The 7,557-nt window shown below is 28.8% G+C and overlaps 1 long non-coding RNA gene across 1 annotated transcript; it reads left to right on the plus strand.

Annotated features, from left to right (window-relative positions):
• The first annotated feature begins 5,246 nt into the window (after nt 1–5,246).
• Nucleotides 5,247–7,355, plus strand: LOC134275447 (uncharacterized). The gene is made up of 3 exons (XR_009993825.1): nt 5,247–5,725; nt 6,299–6,364; nt 6,878–7,355. It is a non-coding gene; the product is annotated as an uncharacterized LOC134275447 (long non-coding RNA).
• Nucleotides 7,356–7,557: the final 202 nt, after the last annotated feature.

The raw sequence follows: 7,557 nt of genomic DNA on the forward strand, positions 1-7,557 counted from the left end.
TTAAAGACATCACGATAAACAGAAAGGTTTGTTTTTTGTTGTTAATTAAGTAACAATTTAAGACTTTTTTTAGTAGAATATCCAAATATAAAGAAGGTTTGTCCGTTTTTTATGTTGCTTTTATTTTGAGATCAAATGATATTTTGAATACTAATAGGAATGAATATGAATATTGTTTGTGGTTTAAACGTCGTCGATATATCTTTTTTGTTTTGTTTTTGTCTTTATTTCATAAATTTTATTACAAGTGCATTCACATATAGATAGACTACTTATTTATAATCAGTACATATATTCATTTCTACTTTTATTTAAAATTACACATTTACCTTTATGATAAATGTTTTATACATTTACACAGAGTGTAATTCAAAATTTAAAGGGGCATGGACACAATTTCAACCGATTTTTTAAAACCAGCTTTAATATTTACAATGCCAACGTAAGGCATCATCAAATGATTAGCAAAAATTTGAACATCATTTGTTGCTTAACAAACAAGATACAGAACTAAAAGATCTTCATAATGTAAACAAGGCTCGTGCCTTGTTTTTGTTTTCGTATGGAAAAAAATACATTTTAATAACAAAATGAAATTCAGCAAATCAACAGAAACTGTCGAATCATTTTTAAAATTAACTTTTTTATTGAAATTATCTACTTTGAACGAACATACGACGGTTGTTCAACAAAGTCGTAGACAGGGAAACAGTAAAGTTTCTCTTTGCTAAATTAAATTTCTTTTCTTGTCATAGCAAAATGTAATATTTTATGACCATGTATTTCAAGTTTCATGATGATATCACATCCAATAAAAAAATTATGAAAAAATAAAGAAAGCATGTAAGTGTACTTCGGTGCACGAAGCAAGCGTAATTTACGTCTTTTATACATGTAACGTCTTGATCTCTTTTTCTGCTATACACGCGTCTGCACATGTTAATTTACATCTATTTTTTAGAGTGAAAAAACACTCTTGACTAAGGGACTTATTTAAATTCACTACTGTCCTTTTTTTAAGAGAGGTTCAAATTTCAGCCAAAATTTATTCGAAAGATCACCTTACATTGTAGGCTGCAGAGAATACACATTGTTTGATGTCGTTCGTGGCCCAGAACGTCTTCAACTATCTGCGTTTAACAAACAGTACTCTACTTCTTACACGCGGTTACGTACTATTTTCGGTGAAAAACTATCATTGAATCTCATACCATTTAAAAACAACTTCTCCATTAGAATTTAGTGTGTTATGTCACTTCTGTACTCTTATTTCCCCGTCCCTGATGTTTATAAACCATATCCAAAACAATTTATTATATTTACATGCGCCGCTTACGCGTTTGACGACGTTCTTTTCATCAAACTCAATTCAAACAACACTTTGACAATCATGACACAAATCGTCTGTTTCTAATGCTATTTATATGAAAATTTTACATGTTATTTAGAATTTGATTTTAATTTCATTAATTTAAATTTGAGTTCAATATTTTACATAGTACCAAAGAAATAAAAGCAAATGTAATAGTTATATGCATATTCCGAATTTTTTTCGTGTGCCGACAGACCATATCGGTCTTCATATAAATCGTCCCAATATTATAAATATGAAAGATATATATATTTAAGAATTTGAAAATTCAGAAAACATTGAATATGTTAATCTATGCAAAATTCGGTTAGTATTGGTTGCATGTTTAAAAAGTTATAAACATTGTCGACGACTTTTTTGGGACAACCCTCGTATATTAGTATATTAACCTATGTAAACAAAAACATGATATTAATAGACCTTGTTTACAAAACAAAGGTTTGTAGCTATAAATCTATCTTGAATCTGGACAACAGACTATCAAATTTTTGATGATCATTAGAAAGATATTAGTTAAATATTTGTATATATGGAAAAATATATTTTGCAATTTTAGCTTAAACTGTGACCATGCCCCTTTAACTGAAAGGAAGTAAATAATATACATAATATACATATTTGTGGCATTTTGTTCATAAGTATAACTCTTGGTTGTGAAAACCTTATACACAGGCAAAAGATATCAGAAAAAAGAGGAATGAAAGGGGGTTAATGCAGAAAAGTATGTGTGGGGAACAGTATTTTAACTTTATTTATACATTTGTATGTGATCTTAGTAAATAATAACAAATAATAACATCATAAATAATTTCCTAATGTTTTTTATATTCTAAAATAATTGTACAAATTTTAATAGTATCATGTTGTGAGGTAAATGCAAAAGTTACAACATGATATAATCATGTTGTAAATTTTGCATATGTTACAAAATGATATTATCATGTTGTAAATTTTGCATTTACCTCGCCCTAGTAAATTTACAATTTACAACATGATGCTACTACAAGTATTCAAGTTTAATATTCTACCAGCACTGTTTTTTCTAACATTGAAATACTTAATTAAAGCAATTTTTGTAAACCTACCGTCAAAGATAAATTCCTTAACATTAAGTCTTGATAAATTAAGTAATCAATTTTGTTGAATTTGGCAAAAAAGTATATCTTTCTTTTCGAAATTCATGGGAAAATAAAATTTATATATGAACTGTTCCTTTGTGTGACACCAAAGTTTTTAAACAGAAATATTGCAAAAATAAATTTTCAATTTCTTCTACGTCTTTTTGCAGAAGAAGAATGCCAATGATTCAATTAGTATGAGTTTATGAATATATTCGATCGTTTTGATAATTCTTTGCAGAATTTGAAATTGGAACCAGTGCAAATTTGCTTCTTTTGTGACTTAAAAAAAAATTCGGTTAAAGAATATTTTGGAGTCTGCATCCATGTTCCATTAGTTTCACATTTTTGCAGTGCTTTTACTATTTCCTTTTTTTATTGAAAATATTGTACTTATCAGTACAGATATTTATGTTTTGTTGAGAATAAAGTTTTTTTTAGGAATAGATGGTCCAGTTTGTTCTCTTTATTCCAAAATCTGTTATAGATTGATTTTTTTAAACCATCATATTCTACGAAGTTTCTTTTTATAATCTGTAAGACACCCAAGACTTATAAATTTTCTTCAAAATCAAACAGATCTCTTACCAAAACAAAATCTGTATCAAAAATATAAATTTTCTAAAATATAGATAGGTTGTTCATTTCTTCTTTGATTACATCATGCAGGGTTCTCCATCATTTTAAATGTTACTGTGTTGCAGAGTTAACGCGAAGAACTAAATTTTCGCGGTATTTTCGCGATCAAATTCGCAACTGAATCACTATTTATGAAAATTACAAAAAAATACATGCACAGACTTATTTAAAAATCGCTAATTAGTTACACAACTGATACGGTCGTACATATTGATATTGATGTTATGTCTGACTTATAGTGCTAAAATAATGCTAGAGCCGTACGTGGCTCTATAGAAAAGACATATTTAATTTTTTTTATTTAAATAATACAATGTATTTTATTGCAACTACCAATAAACTCTTACATGGAAGTGTGAAAACAAATATTTTTCTTTGTTCCGTCATGCGTAAAGTCCGGTGAGGGTCTAAGGAGATAATTGATTATGCAAGTTGAAGCTTCAGTGTTTAAGTGCTCTAACTTTTATAATTGAAAGACGATATATATTTGTTTGATTAAAATCTCAGTTAGAGAAAATCTGTGTGTTTAGATTTTCTAATTATCACAGATCTTATAAAATTTGAATCGTTACTGTCTCGGAAAAAATTTACTGTGTCGGGAGCAACACAGTGAAACAGCTTATGGAGAACCCTGCATCATGTATGCTCACTAGAGCATGTCATATTATTTTGGTTATCAAACTCGATGATTTTGACCCAATTTTGTAAAACTTGTTACATTTTATCATTACACATATACACTGTATTTACAGTAAGTTTGAACCCCTTGTCCTTAAAGATTAATTTTCATTCCTTATTTTGATTCTAAAAGTTTGTCTTTTAATCTGAATAGTTCAATTTTGATCAATTTGAGAACGATGTAAACTGTAGAAGAATCTTAGAATTACACATAAAGTCTTGAGAGGTCAGAAACCGCACCGAACTTTTTCTCTCAAGATTTACCAAACAATTTCAGGCTCCCGGCTCCTGCAACAGGCTTAAATTCAAGTCAAATTTTCAATCGCCTGCAAAATTGATCATTAATTATTGTAGTTATGTCAGAATTCGCGAAATACAACATTTTAATGAGTAAATTTAATGAAACAAATTAATTTTGATCCGTTTGCCTTCCGTTTAATGTAACCTCAACGTGAAGATTTGGACTTAAGCATAAGATGTTTTATGATCCCGGGGCCAGGTCGTGTCAGTGCTAAGTATTGAGAAAGTTTTGTTTTAAGGAGGAATGCCACACCAACTTTTTATTTTATAGATCTCTGAGTCAACCTTTTTAAACAATGGTTTCAGCATTGAAAGGCCGATATTACATAGGCAATTTAGCCACATATGATCCTCATATGCATTGCCTTTCATATGAGGATCATATGTGGCTCATATGAGAATCATATGTATATACAATCATATGAGAATCATATGTGGCTAATCATATGAGAATCATATGTTTGCACATATGTATATCATATGATCGTATTTACATATGATTCTCATATGAAAGACCCTGCATATGAGAATCATATGTATACTTTGACAGTTGTCATATGAGAATCATATGAAACTGATCATATGAGAATCATATGAAACCATATTCACTAATTTGCCCTTGTTATACTCAGGTAAAAATCATATGAATATTTGGACAGTGATCATATGAGAATCATATGAATCAGTGATCATATGAGAATCATATGAAATAGTGTTCACTAATTTGCCCTTTGGTATATGCAAGTAAAATTGCAATTTCAATAATATATATCAATAGTAATTTAAATTTACATTAATTCAAAAGAATTTGTTAGCAATTACTTATGTAAAGTTCTACTCTGTTCAACACCACCCCACCCCCCCCACCCCCCTTCCCTTAAAAAAAGAAGTTCACAATTTTTTTCTGTAATAATGCATTTCGCAGATAAAGAATAAATTAATTTGCTTTTTATTTCAAATCTTTTGGGTTTGGATTATTACTTGAGTAAAATCAAAATCATTCCGTATTTTTTTCCGGACCGGTTTTGACTTTTATCGGATGAAAGAGTACGTCATGTTTGACGTCACTGCTACAGCAGAAGTGCTGGGAGTTGGAAATAGTAAGTTATCTCCTAACAATTTTTTATAAAGACCTTTAATTCACATTGTTTAAATATCCTTTCATTACGGTTACAGGTTCGTATGAACTTATTTTTATAATACTCTCATCACTTGTAATTGTTAAATTAATGCATTTCGCAAACCTACATAATGTTAGTGATCTGTAAGTATATTTTGGATAAATTTGTTTCTCATTGAATGTAAACATTACAATTTACATGTTAGGCTAAAGGCATCTTTTTGTTTTGACTTTTGTTACGTACTGATTTGAAAGTGAAAGTAGAAACCCTGTATAGTATAGCAATTGGCGTTTTGTATGTTGAGATCGTTTATCAAGTCGATTCTTTCATCAACTTAATGACAAATGTTTGTTTTTATGGCCTATAGATGCATTCAACTTGAGTTCAGTGTCAAAGTGCAGCTTTTTTATGAAGTCCACGAAGCCCAAAGCTGATAAGACTGGCGATTGATCCTAAAGCTGATTCTGACAGACGATTGCATCATCACAATATTAAAGGTAAAAAAAATTAAAATATTGCAATAAAAAATGAAAGTGTACATCTTTAATGACTCCTTTATGACAAAATATTTCTTGATAATTTCTTTTTGTTCCTTTATAATTCTACATTGTTTGCACAGCTTCATCAAAAATAAATTCAACTCAGTAATATAGAAGTTTTATTCTACATTATGAAACAATTTTAATTGTGAATGCACTTTTAAAATATGGAAAGTATGAATAGAATTTTCTTGCTTTAAAAGCTATGAAACTATACAATTACTTCAGGGGGTAAATTGAATTTTTGAATTTCAGCAAAAAATTAATAATAACAGTGGCAACTTTCAAGGTACAAATACATGTGCATGTGTATGATTTGAAAGTACATCAGATAGCTAATCCATTGAATATTTACATCTATGTATTCATTGACATTTATAATTTTTTTTCCAACACTAGAGAACCTAGTTTCAGGTGAATTGTAAGATATTTAGGACAATTGAGAACCTACAAACTTGTACTCTCTCTTTTTGTAGTTTAAGTTTTAGTTATGCTTAGAAAATATCTACTGTGTGAATATTTGTTTTACAGGTTCAATATACAGTCAGCCTCTCATAAGTAAAAATCCAAAGATCCAAGGCTTGCTTTAAAGTTAAGGTAACTACACACTGTTTAATAGACTTTGTTATATTCTTCCCAACAAAGTCTGGAATATCCTGGAATCACAAAGTCTGTTTTTTCGGCCTATCTGTGTCATAATCTTCTGATTTTTTGGCAATCTGAATTAATATATACTATTTGAACATTCCAAATTCAATTGTCAAAATAAAAAAAATTGCTTTTTAATGATTTTAATATGAAGCGTATCTTCCAAAAGTGTAATTGTCTTGCAAAATTCAATTCAATTGTCAAAATAAAAAAAATGCTTTTTATAATTTTATTATGAAGCATATCTTCCAACAGTGTAATTTTCTTGCAAATTACATCATAGGATTCCACAAAAACTTTGTATAACATATATAAATTAGTTTTATCTCATATCATATCTGTGTCGGTGAATTGGGAATACATGTACATTTGTTTGCTGATGATAAGTTACTTTAATATAACTTGTAGAATTGATTTTGTAATTTAAGAATCATTTTATTTTTATTTTTGAAATTCTTGTAGAGACCATTCTGTGCCACAAAGAAATTGTTTAGGAAGGGGAGAACTGGTGCATTCGCATTTTTGGTACAGTTCAAAGGGATTTTCAAAATTGTCAGATCAGAGGGAGGACAACTGAAAATATTGAAAGATACAGATGGAAAAAGAACAAGGAAATATATGGAATAATTATGAAATGGGGAGGATGTACACAATTTTGTCTGAATTTGTCCTGTAAAGATTTTCCATTCTTATTTGTATGCTGGAATATCAAATAACTTGATTTTTTATAAATTTACAATAGAGAATACATGACAAATGTTATTGCTGATATTTCAATTTTGCTGTGGACACTTTCATGTCATATGGTATTTTTATACAAGTTCATGACCTAATAATGTTATTCATTTGTACATGTCTACACATTTAACTACTCAATCATTTTGCTGAAATCTTATAATTTGTACTCATTTTAGAATATGTTAAATACATGTATCAACAAATGCTACTGACTTGTTTGTATGTTTTCTTGTTTAGAAAGTACACTGTGAAAAAGAAGTTATTTCTCGTGATGAAAATAATTTTATCAAAAAAGTTGTGTAAGCATTATAAGATATTTTAAAATATGTAACCAATGAAGATATATCATTGTAATGTAATGAATTTTCATCTAAAGCAGAAATATCTGATTTTTAAATGTGTAC

The sequence above is a fragment of the Saccostrea cucullata genome, unplaced genomic scaffold (genome assembly GCF_032062105.1).
Source record: "Saccostrea cucullata isolate Sc308-1 unplaced genomic scaffold, CSIRO_AGI_Scuc_v1 ctg686, whole genome shotgun sequence".
Taxonomy (NCBI): domain Eukaryota; kingdom Metazoa; phylum Mollusca; class Bivalvia; order Ostreida; family Ostreidae; genus Saccostrea; species Saccostrea cuccullata.